At 42.0% G+C, this 20,204-nt stretch overlaps 1 long non-coding RNA gene and 1 pseudogene across 2 annotated transcripts in view; one reads left to right on the plus strand and one right to left on the minus strand.

Moving 5' to 3' along the window:
- The window catches only part of LOC102152834, a 146,396-nt gene extending 128,170 nt beyond the window's left edge, over window positions 1–18,226 (minus strand). For both annotated transcript variants that reach the window (XR_005366553.1, XR_005366552.1), the window contains exons 1-2: window positions 18,037–18,226; window positions 17,483–17,707 (exon numbers count right to left, since the gene is read on the minus strand). This is a non-coding gene — a long non-coding RNA (uncharacterized LOC102152834). The remainder of the gene's footprint in view (window positions 1–17,482; window positions 17,708–18,036) is intronic.
- A 114-nt stretch (window positions 18,227–18,340) lies between these two features.
- LOC100687490 lies at window positions 18,341–18,757 on the plus strand (annotated as a pseudogene).
- Window positions 18,758–20,204: the final 1,447 nt, after the last annotated feature.

Here is a 20,204-nt window from a genome sequence, read left to right on the forward strand (position 1 = left end):
CTGAACTTGAATCAGCACGAAGCCAGAAGTTCACATTCATACCATTCCTGTGTACCCACTTCTTAGCCAGGACTCATTTTTATGATTGTAAGAGAATGGTTAAGAAGCACCCATAGTAATCTCTGAACAAAATTTCAAGATATTCCATATCTCAGGAGCACAGATTTTCTCCCCTTAAAACCTATGTCTGAGGTGTGATTACCAGATTCTGCAGAAAAGAACAAACTGAAGATTTCAAACCAAGGCCACAGATGGACAATCTGCCTATAAGAGGTGATCCAAATAAGATCTGGTTTCTGTAACTGCCATTCAGAATGACGGATTTTAGTCTGGAAGGGACTTCAAGATAGAAGATGCCATTTGAAAAATGCACCCAAAATGCAATTACAAAGTTGGTTTCACATTTGTTTGGTGAAGTCAACTCTTGTGCAATTTTAACTTAACTTAGTTAAATGAATTATGCAGATACCAACCAAATAACAGAATCTCAAAAACCTACTGTTTCAGTCACTAGCTCTACTGAGAGCTTTTCGACAAAGGAGAAAGAAGGCTGAAATGGATTTAATGAGTCTAGGGGACATGGTGAGCCAGGAATGGGTCATTATAGTCTAAAGTTGTCTCTCTGTAAACAGATCAATTCTTGCTGCACTTGTTTGTTTAGGGGGAATAGTAGGTAGGGCTATAATCATTTGTTCTGCTGCATGACTACAATATATATTTTTGTTTTTTTTTTTCTCTTTCATGGTGGTCTTGATCATGTCAGAGCCATACCTAAAAGGGACCACTTACAGCTTCCCTGGATGAATTAAGCCTACACCACAATGAAAGGGACTACCATATGCTCACTATGCAGAGAGAAATAGATAATTCAGTGCTGTTGATTGTTCAAACTTCAACCATTTCTTCTGCCAATGGCAACGATTTCTAAAAAACAATGTCTAACATCACCAGGAAAATGCCTTTAATTAGACTGGGGGTTTGTTTTCCAAATCCTTTTTAAACAAAGATGCCCTCTCTCTCCCACTGAGAAAAAATAATAGAAACAGATAAATCAAAGCCTATATGTTCAGTTCTATCATTTGAACCTTATTTCTAGAACAGTCAGTGGGGTCTTTGAGGGAGGTGGTGGGAGAAGAACTTTCACTAGAATTATAAGTGTGACAATGAAGAGCATCTTTTACTTTTCCAACAAAAACTTCAGAATTTTTGGAAAATTGAGCCTCAATTTCTTGACTGCATTCACAAGAAAATATCAGGGTTATTGGCAAAGCAAAGATTGTTACAGTATAGTAATAACACCTTGGGTTCATACAATTCTGCCAAACTTTGAAAAGTGCATTTAAGAATATTATCTTTTCCATGTACCTAATGCTCTAAGAGGAAGGAATGATTCTACCTGCCATAAATATTCAGAAGCTAAAACACAGACAATTTCAAGAACACAAATAATCAATGGCTCTTTGGTTTCTTTATCCCTTAATGTTTCTAGACTTCCTGACTTCTATACATTCCTCTTTCCTCTAACCCCTCAATCTGGGTAATCCCTACAAGGAAACAGCCTCTCTGCTCCATAGACTATAGTTGACTGGCTGGCCCTCAAGTGCAACTTTTCGGTAGAGAGTAGATACTACCTGTTCGGGTTACCTTAATCAGAGTCCACACAAACTCACCAAACTCTAAGGTTGCTATTTCTGTCTCTACAATTGTCAGACAGAGGGCCCAGAGATCTGCAGTCAGTAAACCACTCCACCAACACACACACACACACACACACACACACACACACACACACAATTACTTTCTACTGTCCTGCCCGGAAATGGCCCTTCAGCCACAACCATATCTCTTCCTTCTGTTCCAGATCATAACTGGACATATCAAGAAGTTATAGCAACAACCCATCATTATTCCAGGGCTAGGAGGAGGGAGTCTGGAGTTTGTCGTGGCCCTCTACTTGCTATGGAATCTTCCAGGAAGCAAATTCCCACACATGCATGCCCATGCCAGTGAAGCTTGCAGGGATGCTGGCCCACCTGCTCAAAACCCTGTCCTACTAACACAACCAATGAAGCTATGTAATGACTCCAAAGCTTTGGAGTCAAGCATATCTAGATTTGAGGCCTGTTTTAATATTACTTAAGCTTGAACAAAAGCCATAATCTCCATTGGGCATTAGGTGTCCACATCTTAAAAACAGCAATATTATTTTCACAGGTTGTGGCAAGGATTAGCAGAGATGCTCTTTGTACAGCACTGGGCACACAGGGCCTGACACTGAGGTCCTGTATGTGAGGGACATGTTGTGATATGATGACTAATGATCAGTAAATGGTCTCCAAGGCTGATAGTGAACACACAAAACTATGCTTTTCATGGACCTTCCCTTGGCTGTGTGCCTTGAGCCCTTCAGAAATTTTCTGTATCTGGGATCTCATCTATCTTAGGAAGCTATCAAAGGTTAGAATCCAATAATTAAAAGCAAATGACTGATGGCAGCATACCCTGTCTACAAGACCTCCTTTCCCTATTAAACTCTTAAGACCTGAGTGAGCAAACCTAAGCATATAGCACATAGTCCCCAGTATTCCAAGAGGCACTTACTGGACAAGTCTTAAAATCAAGGCACCCTGCTTACTGATTCTAGGAAAACCAGGAAAGATAAATGCATTTGCTTTTCTCAAGGAATTACAGCCTACTAAGGGATTGAAATATACAGTTACATGTAACGGCGACAGATAGAATGAAATCTAAGATAACATATTCATAGAACACCTTCAGGAAGCATAGGCCTTCCATGAGTTTTGCACAGGCTCATCAAGGACTGACACTGAGTGGTTATCCCTCAGGCCCAGAAGTAAAGCATAGCAAAGAGGAGATACAAGCACAGATTCCTCTGGATAGAAAGACTGGCAATCTTCATCCCCTACCTCAGCCCACCTTACTAGAGTGTGAATGGGATGTGGTACAGGTGCCAAATATTGGTATTCTCACACATGTGCACTTCTTCTACCCACCAGGACCAAGGAGGACCCTGAAATATGGGGCCAAGCCTGTTTTCCTTGTAACACTGCTCTCTCTGGGGATCTTGTAGGCCCCTCACCCAGGACTCCGCAGCCCTTTGCAAGCATGAAGAAGATGTCTGCTTCCAACAAAGGAGTCTGCACATTCTTTGGAAAGTCCAAGTATTGCATGAATCAACAAAGTAAAAGCTGAGAATGACAAGGTTATTCAAGGGCATGGATAGGAACTGTGGGGCATATGGGTCCATTTGGACAACTCAGCCAGGCAATGCGCAAATCCTGACTGATGGTGTCCTGTGGAGCCTCAGCTTCTTCCTATCAGCCTACAACGGAGTTGGCTCTTCTTTCTCCACTCCTGGTGAGGCTGCAAATGCCAGCCCCAATCTGGACAGGAGACACGCCTCAGTTAGCACCCAGGTTAGAAGAAGCAGTGAGCAGCTCCTCCCTTGCCTGCTGAGGCAACCTCAGAGGGAGCCCAAGTTTACACAGCAGCATCTGGTACCCTCTCATCATTCACTTCTGGCTCAACAGCCTCAAGATTCGAGTCCACTAGCCTGGAAAACTCCAAGTTACGCAGCTGGTGGCCCTGTCAAGAAATGGAAGCATCTTCTCTGGTTTTTCCCTCCAGTCTAACCCTCCAAGCCACCTCCCCATCCCTGTAATACCATCTACACAGTAGCCAAAGATCCTTCCAAAGCAAAGTGCTGATAGCTCCACTCCCCTGGTTTACAAACCCCCATTTCTCAGCCAATATTCAGAATAATATCCAAACCCCACAAGCAAAGTAAAATGTACTCCATGACCTGCCCTCACCCTACTTTCCAGCTGTCTCCTGCCATTTTCTCCCTTCCTGTCTGTGTGTGCTGGATTTCATGCAGATTTTCCTCCATCCCCATAAGATTATCACTCATCCCCACTCTGTTTCTCTGTCTCTCTCAATCCTTGTGCAAATCCTTTCCTTTGAAAATGACCTACTCTGCAGCTCCAACCCCTCAACCTCTTGCTCAGCAGAACTCTTGCAGGACGGAAATTAAATCTGTTGTTCCTCGAATCTGTCTTTATCTGCTCCTAGGGCTGAGTTATCCCTCCTTTGCATTTCCAAAGCACCCTATACTTCTCACAGATTATCATGTATTATACTGTGTAATTGTTACTGATTTATCTGTATCATTTATCATCCCCCACACACTGGCAACATACATACTCTATGTTGGGCTCCTTGGAAGCCAGACTCTGCTCTTCACCATTGCAGGCATATCCCTCATCTTCCATAGTGCTTGAAACATAAGTATGTAGTCTGTAAGTATCTACTAAGTAAGTGAATGACAGAAAAGTGAAACAGCATTAAAAGTGAACATAGGATTTTCCTATAAATATGGTAAACTTTGGATAAAGAAATGATCTAATAAAGTTCCAATTCAATGCTCTATTTTTTTTTAAATAAAGGAATGGGGCCCACAGAAGTTTAGTGACTACTAGATTGACAATCAGAATCCCATCTTGAGTAAACTTGGTCCCTATTTTCCCCAGCAAGAGCTCATAAACACCAAAAATTTCAAGAATCCACCATGAAGAGGATAATTTCTTATTTGGGGACAGACTCCTTAAAACTCTGGCCTCAAATTAGACTAAAATTCAGTTACACACTGGCCTTATTTCCTCCAGAGGAAAATCCATCTTTAGCCTACTCTGCTGGATATATCGTATTATGCAGGGACCCACCCTAAGGATTTCACACCGTTCTTCCAATTTCCTCTTATTCATTATAGAAAGGATGGATACGGACAAACAGGCTATACGCCATCACAGTACCCTCAACACCCCTTCTCGTTGCATAAAAAAGAGCAATGAGAGGAGTCTTGGGCTCTCTCCTCTAAGTTCTATTGCTGATCTATTGCATAAGGTATGACAAGTTGATATTATAATACTATTATCTGTAGAACAATAACTGAGATCAATTCATAATACCCCATTTGTTTCCTGTGCAGATTTATTTTAATGGTATATTATAATCCAAATTGCTGGATTTGGTCAAATGGAGTGGATTGGATATTTTATAAATATTCCATCTGCAGGCTGAACCCAACTCCCAGCTCCTTCCCATGCTGCAGTGACATGCGAGCAGAGGGAAGTCATTGCCACGCTGGACAGAGGGCACACAGTCAGAGGCCCCCGGTTGTTCAGCACTGGCGGGCTGAGGGGTCCCCCCAGCAATGAGTGATGTTCCACCACCCTTTGGGTTCAATGGGAAGTCCTGAGTGACTGCCCTTAATAAAGTTACCCAGGATCCCAGCTCCTGGCCTCTGGCATTGACAAGAATGAGAGCTAAAATTTAACATCACTTTCTAAAAAACTAAGTTGCACTGTTCAAAAGTATCTCTGTGAGGCTTTTCCTGAGTTCTAAAAAAAGCTGATTTCCACTCCCTGACAGAGGCACTCCTGGCTCCATGGTGAGGGCCAGTGGCACAGTTCCTCAGGGCCCAGTTCCAGGCAAGCAAAAGTTCTTTGCCTTCCATCATCTAATCACCCACGGTCACACAAAAGACAGCTTCCCTCGGAGGGAGCAATGCTGGAAATGCTTCGCTGTGCCCTGTTCCTCAGCGTAGGAAGTAACAGAGCAACTTTGCCTCCAGAAATATCCTGAAAACACCAGATGTGTGAATGGGTAATATCATATTCAAGGAACACTCTATTTAGAGAAAGAATCTGTAGCCAACTCATCAGTGACATAAATGTATTTTATGGAGAAAACAACAAAATCATTGCTCTCTGGGGGAAAAAAATCATAAATAAACAAATAAGTTTGATGTGAGACTAAGAAACATAATGGATAGTTTCATATTCTTCTCCTTCACTTAAATCAACTGTTCCATGTTCTTTCATAGACTAGCCTCAACTCACTTCTTTTGTAAAATGGCTTTAAACTAGAAGAATGGCATACTCTTAAAATCTAAAATAGGATTCAATTACACAAGGTGCAATCCCTAGGTAACCAGAGATATCCCCTACCAAATCCCACTTACCATGTCACTTGATCACATAGTTCCCCTAGGGCTGCTCTCACTAAGACACCTGTGTCCTCTCTCTAGTCTCTTCACATTCTCACTGTGTAGTGAGGCAGCTCCTTCCATACAAAGCTCCTTCCATCCTAAGGCCTTGGTTGGACAAAAGCCATACAGGCTTTCTGTTTCTAGGAATGTGTTTTTTCTAGGGTCACATTTATTGTATCCAGCAAACATACCCGCACTCTGAAATACTTTTTCAAAAAAAAAAAAAAAATGAGGAGCCCCAGACCACTGGAACATCCTCACTTAAAACATTGCAGATGTCACCTTTCCTTAAAGGAATTTTTCTCACACAACAGAAAGCAAAATTTTCTTTCATCCTGACTCCCAACTCTGCTCTTGTTTGTTTGATGTGGAGGAGGATTTTGAGAAATTGCCAGTTAGGGATTTCTAAAGTCTAGGTTGCTTGCTTACCTGCTGGCCTATTCTGTGTCAGGACAGTGTCTTGTTCACCGTTGTACACTAAGCTTGTGACACAATCCCAGGGTCTTTATAGTTGCTCAATAAATACTACTGAACATTGACTTAATGATTATTCTTAAGAAGAAACAGGAGAGCCAGAGAGACCCTCACAATATTTGGATAAAAGCGATGTTTTGATAAGCAAGTTGCCATTTAGCCCCGAACAACAGCCTGGTTTCTGTGTGAGTTTGGGTGACAAGAGATTATTTCACTATTTGGATTCCACTCCCTTACCCAGGAAAATCCAACTGCTTTTATTGGACTGAAAGCAACCTTCCTGAAATTCCATTTGATTTGGTACAAATTAGGCTTTAAATCCACATCCTAAAATTGTCTCAGAGGTTCTGCATTTTAGCAATGGAACACCACCTTCCTTTGCATACTCTAAGAACTAGGACTTGGTAAAAAACAAATTTGGGAAGGGTGACTAGGTTATAAGCTGATCTTCACATATACCTCCCCTTCATTAGGAGAAACAAAATGAAACTGATGGGACCCTTCCATTACTAAAGCAAGAGTTACCTATATTGCTAGGCTTATGACCAAAGGACATTTCTCTTCATTCTGAATCTTTATGTGACTAACGTTTTACCAAGTTATTTAAAAATATTTGGCCATTCATTCATTCTCAGGAATCTTTTGCCTGCCCAGTAAATGCCAGACATAGTATGAGACACAGAGAAATTAAAAACATAGTCAAGGTTCTCAAGAAACTCACATTCTAGTTTTAAAGAAGTAAACCAACAAATATAACACCCTGTAATAAATACTCTGATGTCTAAAGACATAGAGATCTAAAGAAATTTAACCAGAGAAATCCTTAAGTCAGTCAGCAAAGATTATGGAAGTCTTTCTTTAAATTGGAAATGCTTGACTTGATTTACCAGATGACAGAGTAAAATTTAGCCAGCCAAAGAAAAGGAAGGGTATTAGAAGCAAAAAGATTAACCTGCATAATAACACAGGGAATACAGAGAGTAAAAAAAAAAAAAAAATGCTAAGGCTTACAAATGGCTTAATATATTTGGAATATGGGTTGAAATAAGGGATTGAAAAAGAGGTGAAACTAGAGGTATATGTCAGGACCTGATCACACAAGAATTAATATGCCACACTAAGGAGGTTAGCCTCTATCCTTTAGAATAGAGAGTCATTGAAAACTTCTGAGATGAGAAATAGCAAGATAATATTTGTATTTTGGAAAAATCTTCTACTTGCATAGTAGAAAGTAGATGAAAGGGGACAAGAGTAAGTCAAGAAGAAAAAAGGAGGGCAGCCCCAGGGCTCAGCGGTTTAGCGCTGCCTTCGGCCCAGGGCGTGATCCTGGAGACCTGGGATCAGGTCCCATGTCGGGCTCCCTGCATGGAGCCTGCTTCTCTCTCTGTCTGTTTCTTTCTTTCTCTCTCTCTCTCTCCCCCCCCCCCCGTGTGTGTGTGTCTCTAATAAATAAATAAATAAATAAATAAATAAATAAATAAATAAATAATCTTTAAAAAAAAAAGAAGAAAAAAGGAGATGCTTGGGATGATCTAAGATGGAAGGAAGGAAGCAGCAGTAGGGACAGGGAAGAGACTGATTTGAAACACACTGAGGAAGTAGAATCAGTAGGACACAGTAGCCCCTGAGACATTGGTTAAGCAGAAAAAAATAAGTCTACAATGATTCCAAGATTTCTACCTTATGTGACCAAATGGAGAGAGGCACAGACACACAGCTGCTTTTCTCAGTGTTATATGTGGACCACAACACCAGAATCACTAGAGGTGTTTGCAAAACAACGTATCTCACCCCATCGTAGACATTTTAATGAGTCAAAATTTATGCATGATGAAGTTTGAAACACACTTCACAAAAGTAAGACATGCACAAAACAGAGCAGGTGAGATAGTGAAGAAGGTTAATGAGCTTAGCTTAAAGCCTGTTGTTTTTGACAAGCCTGCGGAATATCCACAGGGATGGGTTTTATGAGCAGCAGATAATATAGGACTCTTGCTCAAGGGAAAGAAAGGGTCTGAAGCTGTTTTCTTTAGGAGTCAACAGCTTTTAAGTGGCAACTAAAGATATGGGTTTTGTTTGTTTTTTAACAAAATCTTCCTGGAGATAAAGAAAAGTGGTAAGAAAAGGCCCAAGATAAACCCTGGGAACCGGGAGGTGTAGGATGCTGTCAGAGGAAAAGCAGCCCACAAGGAAATATGGCAAGTAATAGCACCAAAAGCACTGGGTTCAGCTCTGGTTTGTTACTTAACTAGCAGAGAGGAAACCTTGGGCAAGCATAGCTTTTCTAATGACGCTAATCCATTACATCTCTAGGGAAGGGAAAGAGAGGATGTCAGATGGCTTACCACTTAAATCTATACTGAGAGGTTTCATAATACCTTATCCATGAGTTGTTCATGCTTTTTCCTACCTAATTTTCCATGCCCCAAAACAAGATGGCTTTGGTCACAACAGAAAAAAATGCACAGCAGCCATTGGTACAGCTCCATGCACACAGGCATTATGGATACCTCTTAGATTCCAATTAGCCCCAGAATGTGGGACAAGTGGTAGAAAAAGCAGAGTGATATTAACTTTCTCACATATTCTCTGTGACAGCATCAGAGTAGTCAATGGACCCTGGATTCCAAAAGACATAGGCCAGCCTCCAACTGCATTAAGAGTAAACAGTAACAAGAAATTCTTCAAAGGCAGGCATTAAGATTTAGTCCTTCAAACCTATTCCAAGTCAATTCTCCACTTTAATGCTAGACAATGTGGCCCGGTATAGCACCTTCGTGACAGGCACAGAGATTTCATCGCTTTCCTCTACTTCAAATGCATTCAATTCAAATACTTCAAATGTTCCAACTACCGCCATCTATGGACACTTCAAACAGCAACCCTAGCACAGTGGTTACTGTCATCTAAAAGTGGTTTGTTTTTTTTCTCATAATCAACAATTCATTATCTTTGGAAAGTAGGTCAATTCTCATATCATACCACTTAACCATAAGTGATCCACCTCATAATCATCACTGCAAAACGACTTATTTATAACTATCAGAACTACTAATGACCTTCCTAAACCACCCTTTATTTGTAGAAGCACTTGCTAAGGTTCTATTTGGTCAAATAAGTTCTCAGGGGATTTTTTCACTATTCCCCTGTAGAACAGGGGATAGCTGATTGGCATAGCTAGAGACCACAGAAATGGAATAGTTACAACACGTCTAGTATCTTGGCTAACATTCATCAAAGGTCAGACAGGTAGAAAACTAACACAGAAGACTATTAATGATTCTGTTCCCAACCTGTCTGATGGCTTATCAAGCAGTTCATTAATGTGTCTCAGAATTCTCCATGACTCTGCTTCCTCATCTATAAAATGGGGATAATAACTATCTACCTTGAATGGTTGCTGAGATAGTTAAGTAAGGTAACCTATGTAAACACACAGTAAGTGCTCTATAAATTTGTTGTTACTATTTCCACTGTGGAAATCAATAAAGTACCATTTTAATCTGCACATCATGTGGGTTAAAAAAAAATAAGGAAAAAAATCATCACAACGAACAAGGGTTTTTTTTTTACTATTATTATCAAAGACTCTTAAACAGGTGCTCCTAGGGGTATCTGGGTGGCTCAGACAGTTATGTGTCCGACTCTTGGTTATGACTCAGGTCGCGATCTCAAGGTCTCAGAGTGGTGAGATCCAGCCCCATGTCGGGGTCTGTGCTCATCTACTTAAGATTCTTTCTCTCCCTTGCCCCCTGCCCCTTCCCCCACTAAAAACAAAACAAAACAAAAAACATATGCTTCCAGAAACAGAATGCATCCTATTTCAGAAAGGTAGCACACTTTATCTCAACAATACTTGAATTTTAGCTCATAGAGAGAACACAAAATACTATTGTTTAGAGCAGTATGCTGTAGAAAAGAGAAATACTTTTACATAAATATAAATTCTGGTTCCCTTAATTTCCAGCTTTAAAACACCGAGAAAGGTCCTTAACTCTGAGCCCCATTTCATCATTCACAGAGAAGAAGCCATATTGCTAACTTGGAAGGATTTGGGTAAGGATTAAAAATGAGATAATATAATAGGTTTCAATTAACATATTTCTCTTTTCCTGTCAGTAGAAACACCAAAACTTGTCACAGAGTGGATCATTTATGAAACACTTGTCTAAAGTCAAAAGGTAAGGCCTGGCAATGGTTAACTATGGTCCTCACATAACAATAAAACCACTATTTTTCTTCTTTTCTAACATCAATTGCATTTACATCTTGAAAATTCAAGCAATTCCATCACATATCATCCCAGGAAGGGGGGAAAAAGACACTGAGTAGAGTTCACTCAAGATTGAGTAAAATTTAAAGTTCAGCATTTTTTCTAGGATGTTACCAACTCAAGTATCTACAGGAATCATCCATGTAATAGAAATAAGAGAAGCAGTTTGGATCTAACAACAGGGAGCAGTGAGGACTGTGGTAAAGTACAGACTATGTGCCCTTTCTAAAGTGAGCAGTGACAATGATGTTGTTTACCTATGCAAGTCCAATGTTGTGTGCTTCAAGAAAGGCCAGAAACCATGTTTGTATGTGAGATATTCTGGATTCTAAATATTAGCATTAAGTTCTATCAAAAACAAATAAGCATTCTTGGCCAAATAAAAATCCTTTGTGCCAAATTCAGTCCATGGGCCATCAGTTTATAACTTCTGATTTATAAATCATCACTATGATCACCATATGGCCACCGCTGCAAGAATCCCAAAAGTGGCCACTGAAATGAACTCTTTCTCCCTTATCATCCACTACTAGCTTTGTTCTCCTTCACCATATTCAGTCCAGACTAGCAAGATAGTATTAAAGGAAACCTGAAAATGACATTTCAAAGAAGTAAACTTGCCTGGACCAATCTCCAGGCAAGTTTGTTTACGTTTTTGTTTTTGTTTTTGTTTTTTTCTTAATGTTTACTGAAGATCTTCTCACATCCTTTCTTGACATGTCCTGGACCCTCTGGTATTGAAAGATCTGTCTTCTGATGGAGGGGCAAAGGACAAAAGAGGCAGGTCCGTCTCAGTTCAGGAGCACCCCTCCCCCATCAGGCCTGCTGACCTTGACAACAAGGGCGATGGGAAGTGGCTGGCTCTCAAGCCCACTGACATTTGGAAACACAGGTGCGGCCCACAGCCCTGGCAGGATTCAGCCAGGCACTCCTGTGACAAGCCCAAGCCTGTTGGGGAGACTCCCCTGACAGTCTGAGCAGGAGGCTGAATCTGTCACTGTCTGGCTGGAGCGGCTGTCTGCATCAAGTTCTGACACCGGATGCCTGAATAGGGACTCAGTCAAGCAGGCATTTGTTACAGAAAGCTCCCCCAACTCATATTTCACAGTGATCAGAGGCGGTGAGGCGGAGACCCGAAGTGGCTCATCAGTACAGTATTAGCCATGGTGGTTATCACACAGGGACAGCTGGGCTGAAGCCAGAGAAGCCCTCTTTGGAGACAACAAATGTTCAGTGCCCCCGGAGGTGGTACAGACAGGCCGCCAGGCCTCGCTTCACATTGCCTCCGCCTCTGCAGCCCTCCATTCCCCACACCTCCAAGCAAGGCACTCCAACACCCCCGTGAGGCTCAGAAAAGAAAGAACACAAAGAGGCTGTGTGAGGCTGGGAGGAAGGTGCGTGCTCAGAGGAATGAGACAGGTGTGCGGCTGAACGCTGCCCCTGGCCACCTCAGACCCAGACCCTGGCTGCTTGTTTCCAAGGCCTCTCCTGAGTTGAAGCAATGAGGGCCCTTTGGTACTTACCCTTCTAAAGAGTTTTACTTTTCTTTTATCAGCACTGCTCTACGATGCTCTATTCTACAATCAGTCTGACAGATGGAAAGACAAATGAAAAAAGCAGAGGATATGCCATCAAATTTAGTTTTGTCTCAGGAGTTTCACAAAGAAATGAATTCTTTCCCCACATCCTTCTAATTGTACTGGCATGGCAATCAAGGCTGGTGATTATTTCCAAGCATCTCAACAATTAATTAAAATGCCCCCTCCCAACCCTTGCTCCAAAGCCCATCCTGCATTGTTTGTGACTTAGCTACTCTGAAAAACTTGAGAACCAAGTTTAGCAAGCAAAAGATGAAATCCTTCTCAGGGGAACCATGAGCCTTCTGAATTCAGAAGTCAAATGGCTCTGACATGACTACAGTTACACAGTCACAAACTGGCCAAGAGAAAGAATGAGATAATCACTAGGATAGTCACAAGTGTCCAGGTCTCACTGTCAACCATTATGGTGACAGTAATAATATTAAGAATAACCACTTACCTTTACTGGATACTTAGCATATAATAAGTCTTCTTCATAGCATTTGCATGGACATTTTTGAATCCTCCACAGTTACCAGTAAGATAGGAATGTTACCATCCCAGTATTAGAGGAAACCAAGTCCAGGAGGTTTAAATAAATTGTTCAAGCCACATAGCTTGGAAGAAGCAGAGTCAGGATTACAAATAAACAGTGCCTTACACGTAGTCCTAAAAATATTCATTTCTTACAATTGCTAAGTATGGTAGTGAAGGAATTTGACCCAGAGTCAGATAACCTGGCTTTAGTCTTAACAGATAGACAAAATGCACCAATTAATGAAGGACAACAAAAAAGCAGCAAAAAATAAAAATTCATATTAAATTTTGACACACATCTGAAAAGAAACACAGAATGTAAATAGAATTTAGATATTTGAAATTTACAATGACATGATATGCTATCTTTTGCCTATCAAATTGACAAATAACTCTTTTTTCTTTTTTTTTTTTTTTGACAAATAACTCTTAAAATTACAATATCCAGTATGGGTAAGAGAGTACTCTCAGCTATTACTAGAAAAAATATTGATTTATATAACATTTCTGGGGACCATCCTGATGATATACATTGAAATCCTTAAAGTGGTTTATAGCTTCTCTGGTAGTTTGAAAACATGGCTATAAATTTTTTGACACCCCTTCCACTGAGAGTAAGGGTCTATATTCTCTCCTCTTTAAAATGGGACAGAATTATGACTGCTTCAACCAATAGAGTACAGCAAAAGTTACACCATGTGACCTCCAAGGCTAGGCATAAAGCCCATATACACCTGCCTTGTGCCGCTGACATACTCTTGGATCCCTGTGCCAAGTCATAAAAGTACCACCACACTGAGATTACCAGGCTGGAGAGGCCACATGTAGGAACAGCACTCAACAGTCCTAGCTATACCCAGCCTTTGAGTCTGTCCGCTGAGATCCCAGACATCATGGAGCAGAGAACAACCATCCCTGCTGTGTCCTGACTGAATACCCAACCTATAGCATCCATGAGCATAATAAAATGGTGGTTATTTAATGTGGCTAAGTTTGAGGTTGGTTTGTTATACACCAATACTTAAGTGAAAAAAACCTCTAACATTGTAATTATTCTTCTGAAGTCTATTCTGGGGGATCAGAGATATGCACAAGAATTATACGCAAAGAGGTTTAAAATTTGGAAAATGGGAAATATACATTTGAACAATAAGGGCTTTCTTCATCCACTTAAGTAAGTGTAGGAATGTAAAATCAGGTTTTGGAAAGCTATTTAATAATATGAAAAAACTTTCATAACATACTTTTAAGGAGATTTCTAAAAACACTTTTGTGGGAAAAAACAAATATATATATATATATATATATATATATATATATATATATATATGCACTAAAACTGGATGAAAATACTCCAAAACTTAAATAGTGTCTATTACTGAGTTATGATATTATGGATGATTTTTATTTTCCTCTTGATGATCTTCTGCATTTCTAAAATTCATAATTAAAAGTAGTAGGCAACATGCTAATATTAAATGGAAGGACCTCATTAAATCAATGTAACTTTAAGAAAGTCTTATTGAAATCCTGAGTTCAAATTCTGGCAACTTCTATCTTATTATCTTTGGAAAGATCCTAAACCCCAAGTTTGTCATCTATAAAACCAAGAAAACAACATCTACCTTGAATGATTTTTTTAAAGATTTTATTTATTTATTCATGACAGACACAGGGAGAGAGAGGCAGAGACACAGGCAGAGGAAGAAGCAGGCTCCACGCAGAGAGCCCAATGTGGGACCCGATCCCGGGACTCCAGGATCACACCCCAGGCCGCCTGCCTTTGGCCCAGGGCACGATCCTGGAGACCTGGGATCGAATCCCACGTCGGGCTCCCGGTGCATGGAGCCTGCTTCTCCCTCTGCCTGTGTCTCTGCCTCTCTCGCTCTCTCACTGTGTGCCTATCATAAATAAATAAAAATTTAAAAAAAAAACACCCATTTATCTGGTCTTCCTGGTTCAACTTCTCCTCCCCAGTTCCATGCCACATTGTTGTGACTTTGTTAACTTAACATTTGTTAAGTGGAGCCCCGGGACATTGGATGGTGAGCCTAGATTCAATAAAAAGACCACAGGGAGATTGAAATAGAGAAGATTATTACAGATTCTGGAGGAAGTACACAGTGCATGCCTACAGGTGCTACATGGGGAGGTCAAGGCAGTGACAGGCCCTAGGTCACATGCCTTTATTAGAGACCAGAGGTAGAGTGCTTTGGGGTTCCCAGACTAAGGCCAGATTGGTCAGTTCAAAAAGAGCAGAGTTTTGGTAAGTTCAAGGGGGTCTTATCTAAGGGACACAAAAGGGGAAAGACCTGAGGAGAATGTTATTCACAAGAGCTGATGGAAAATTGTAGGAGCTTAAATTTGCTTGTGATCCTGTGAGCTGTTTTCTACTGACCGTTATTTAGAACATGCATCTCAGGATGGACTAGGGACAGTTCAAGGATCTTGGAGACTGTCTGGCCACACGAAACAGATGCCAAGGCAGCAATATCAATGGAGTGATTTAGCTAAATTTTCAACATACATGTACATTCCTGATAATAGCTAGTAACCATAGGATCTCACTTGGGTTGAGAAGCCCTCTATACCAGGCACTGGGCTCAGCCTCCATGTGCATTAGCTCACTTCTCCTTCCCCATAACTCTATGAGGCAGGTACTATTATCATCCCTGTTTCTCATGTAAGGAAACAAAAACACACAGCTAAGTCACTTGTCCTAATCAAACTCCAAAGCGTGTACTCTTTATCTCTCATCTCTGTACAATGATAGGATTACTCTATATAAAACTTGACATGTGAGGAAAAACATCAGACTACTTTCAATTATCCTTATCACTAGGGTGACAGTTGACCCTAGAGCCTAACCCAAGTGCTCCTCATTCAGGAAGTGTTATAAACAGAGGAAAAAGAATAACCACTCTCCTACCCTGACTCCTGGTTGACCTTTCCTCCACTCCCCTGTGCCACTATCTTTTGTAGGATCCAAAGGCCCTTGGGCGTGTCCTATTAATCTGTGTCCTCTGGGCCTGGTGCACCAATTACCTAATCTCGGGAGTTTAAAAATGATTGTTCAGCTGAATAAAGAGGATCTACTCAAATTAGCAGTTCTTCCCTAATTCCTGCTTCCCAAGAGCTCCTATTTGGAAGAAACACACACACACACAATGTTGTTGAATAAATGCAGATCCATCTAGTATGCAGTCATCTGGGTCTGGAATTAATTCATGAGGAAACCTTAAACTTGAACATTCAAATTAAGTAGAAACTGACAAATGACATCCCTCATCCCCACCGGATTCAAACTGGGAATAAGATAAGAGTAAGATAAACAGAATCCAAATACAGTAGCCACATTTTACTGATGATAAATTTTTGTAAGTTCTTTTTTAAGATTTTATTTATTTATTCATGAGACACAGAGAGAAAGAGAGGCAGAGGCACAGGCAGAGGGAGAAGCAGGCTCCACGCAGGGAGCCCGACATGAGACTCAATCCTGGGTCTCCAGGATCACGCCCTGGGCTGAAGGCGGCGCTAAACCGCTGAGCCACCCAGGCTGCCTCTGATAATAAATTATTTATCATTATTATGAAACTGACATTGGAGAAAAGTGATTTATATTTGTGAGTCAATGGGCTTCCCAACTGCAAATTCCAAAATTAAACTTATACACTCAGTTCTAGGAAGTGCTATACTGGGAAAGGCCCCTTGGAAGGTGAACTCGGGCACTTTATGTCTTCTTTTATTTTATTTTTTTTTAATTTTTATTTATTTATGATAGTCACACACACACCGAGAGAGAGAGAGAGAGAGAGAGAGAGAGAGAGAGAGAGAGAGAGGCAGAGACACAGGCAGAGGGAGAAGCAGGCTCCACGCACCAGAAGCCCGAAATGGGATTCGATCCCGGGTCTCCAGGATGGCGCCCTGGGCCAAAGGCAGGCGCTAAACCGCTGCGCCACCCAGGGATCCTTATGTCTTCTTTTAAAGAGGAAACAAAGAATGGGATGCCATGACCCTTATCTCCTTCTAGTTTACCAATAAAATTGAGTCATTCTTCCTCTGCTAGGGAGGAGTAAGTGAGGTGGGAAAAGACCACAGAATCCTGGCTCTCTACCTGCTATGACTCTTGGGTTAATGAGAACTTCAAAGTCATGAGAAAAAGCTTTGTACGGTTGAGGACAGTGGACAGATTTCAGCATGGGGTTGAGCACGTAATTATTACAAATTATTTGCTTTCTATTGCTCTTATGTGTGTAACATATATATTTCGTTGACATCAACAATTTAAAAATTTCCGTTTTAACTTTGTGCTGCAAACCCAGAAGAACTAAGTATCACATAAACAGAGTCCTCTGAAAATTCAGCCCTACTTCTTATTGTGTCATACAACCCTGAAGAAGGCTTTAAGCTCTTTGAAAATACATTCTTTTACTTCATTGTATGCTCTAGAATATTACGCTTATGGTAATTTACTTGTAAATATATTCCCATAGTGCATACATGAAGAAGAAATGGTATGCGAAATATAAAAACAAAAACGGAACTCACTGGCTCTTCAACTTGTAACTCAGAGGGAGAAAATACAGGCAGCTCAAGACAAATAGGTTGTGCTCCGATCACTCATTCACATCCCAGTGTGGGCGCTTGGGAAAGATCTTCCCGCTGAAGACCTACAGCATAGATCTTTGGATCTAGTGAAGACTCATCTGAGTTTCGGGGGGACGCCCCGACCTCTTGTCGCGCAAAGAATACCCGAGCATTTCATTTCTGGACCTAGGACGGGGCACAAAATATAAAGAACAGAGTCTGGGGGGTGGCATAGGAGGACTGGAAAGTGGGAGAAAAAGGCGGGACACCATGAGTCGGGAGACGAAGAGGACAGCCCGGGTTTTGACCTCTCCTCCTTCCCTCCACCATTGTTACTTACGTCAACTCGCCTGCCCCAAATCATGCCCTTGCTCATCACTAGAAACCAGTGTGGGCAGAGACAGGGGCCACGGGTGGGAGGAGCTTTGCAGAGGGAGAAGAGAGGAGAGAGAAAAGGACAGAGGAAACATTATCGCTTCACCTCCGTCAGCTGTGGCTGGGGAGGTCTCCCTTACCTGAGGTGCAGTCGCTGAGCAAACCTGACTGAAGCAAACCTCTTCAAACCAGTATGGATTCTAGCATGTTAGATATTCGATCATCAAAACTAAAAACGCCCCTCGCCACACGCCCCGCCACCTCCACCGAGGCGACGCCGCATTCGCCCTGAGAGAGGTGGCGCGGCTCTTCCGGGCCCGCTCTCGCGACCTCTCGTGACCTCTTGCGACCTCCCGCGCCTCTCGCGCGACTCGACGCCCGACTTGCGCGCCCGGGAAGCCCCGTTGCTCCCTTTCCCCTGGCGGGCAGCGCGGAGGCCGCGGGATGCCTGGAGTTACTGTAGAAGACGTGAGCCAGCGGGAGTTCGTCAGAGCTCGGGAAGCAGAAAGTCCCTGAATGGGTGGACGCTGTCAAGCTGGCTTGCTCCCTCCGATGAGCACTGGTTCTACACAAGAGCTGCTTCCACAGCACGGCACCTGTACCTCCGGGGAGGCGCTGGGGTCGGCTCCATGACTAAGGTCTCCTGGGGACGTCAGAGAAACGGGGTCATGCCCAGCCACTTCAGCAGACGCTCCAAGAGCGGGGCCCGCAGGGTCCTCCAAGCCCTAGAGCGGCTGAAAATGGTGGAAAAGGACCAAGATGGGGGCCGCAAACTGACACCTCAGGGACAGTGGGATCTGGACAGAATCGCCGACAGGTGGCAGCTGCCAACAAGAAGCATTCGAACAAATGCTGGGTTAATAAATTGCCTCATTCGTAAAAAAAAAAAAAAAAAAAAAAAAAAAAAAAAATCTGTAAAGAGTCAGGCCTCAGTTCCAAGGCCATCCTCATCACTTACCACCTGGGAGACTGTGGACAAATTATTTAACCTCTGCCTGGTACACAGTGATAATTAAATATTAACTCCATGCCACACAGAGTTCTAAGTTACAAGTATCATCTCATTTGATTAAAAAAAAAAAAAAAAAAAACTATGCTTAGTAAACAGAACGTTAAGGAAGCTCAGCATCATAGACACTGATGCCACCCAAATCTCCCTTCATGGAAGGACCTGTTGCCTCAGCTGTTGGCAGAGGGCCTTCCACTCCCAGCCCCTCCAAGAGACTTGTCAGTAGAACTGCCTTGACTACAGTCACTCCCCTTCTCAGGATAAACCCACTTCCAATGACTGACTGGACATTTAGTAACTTGCCCAAGGGTCCAAGAACCCATGGTGGGGATACAAACCCAAACAGGATGACACCAGCGCCGGATCTCCTGACTATTCCATTCCACCACCTCCCACTGTTAGACATTACTACTTCATCACCTTAACAATCCTAGCACAATTTATACACCTCCTCTTATCTTTTTCAGTAGGTAGACGCTTCAGGTAGAGGTTTTGCCTCAGAAATGCCACACAGAATTCGAAACTAACAAGAGGCATGCAGACCTCTGTCTCTGGGGAGTAGATCTCATACTAATAGAATCCCTGCCAACTCCAAGGAGCTAATGCTTAAAAGATAATTTTCTATAATACACAGGTCAACACATTTTCCAAGTTAGGATATTCTTCCATTCCTTTGGTATCCTCAATTTGAATAGGGAGCCTAATTTCCATAATAAAGAAAGCTAAAACTGTCTGATGTTGATTTAAACAACTGAGTTCCTAAATACAGCACCTTGTTTTGACTCTGTTTTCTTTCTGCCTCTGCTGTGAGATTCATAGTCAACTCTTCCACTATAACAGTATTTCCTTTACAAACATGTCACACTCTCCGAATCAAACCTACTTAGCAAACCAGAGCACCTGATCCACCAGGGGTTTCCCCACTTCTCCAACCTCCAACTCCATTCCTCTCAGTTGCCAGTGTAAAGTCATTTCTGAAAACCACAAGAGGATAAATGGAAACTGGTCTTGACCATAGAGAAAAAAAAGTCATATCCCTTCAATTTTCTGGAGCCTGACTTTCTTTAAGGGTTTCACCTGTCAGGAGAGGGTGTACCAAGTTCCATGGCTGCCAAGGAGCCCCAGGATAATCCAGCCTGGCATCTTTCATTGCACTTCCTGCTGTGCTGGTAGTCAGGATGGGACACCACTGCAAACCCATCTTAGATCTGTGCCTCTCTGTGAAGTAACCGTGTTCGATCGTCATGCTTTGCATTTTCACCTCACCTCTGACTGTTCTGTTCATGGCAGAGAGATGTA

The sequence above is a fragment of the Canis lupus genome, chromosome 11, assembly GCF_011100685.1.
Source record: "Canis lupus familiaris isolate Mischka breed German Shepherd chromosome 11, alternate assembly UU_Cfam_GSD_1.0, whole genome shotgun sequence".
Lineage (NCBI taxonomy): Eukaryota > Metazoa > Chordata > Mammalia > Carnivora > Canidae > Canis > Canis lupus.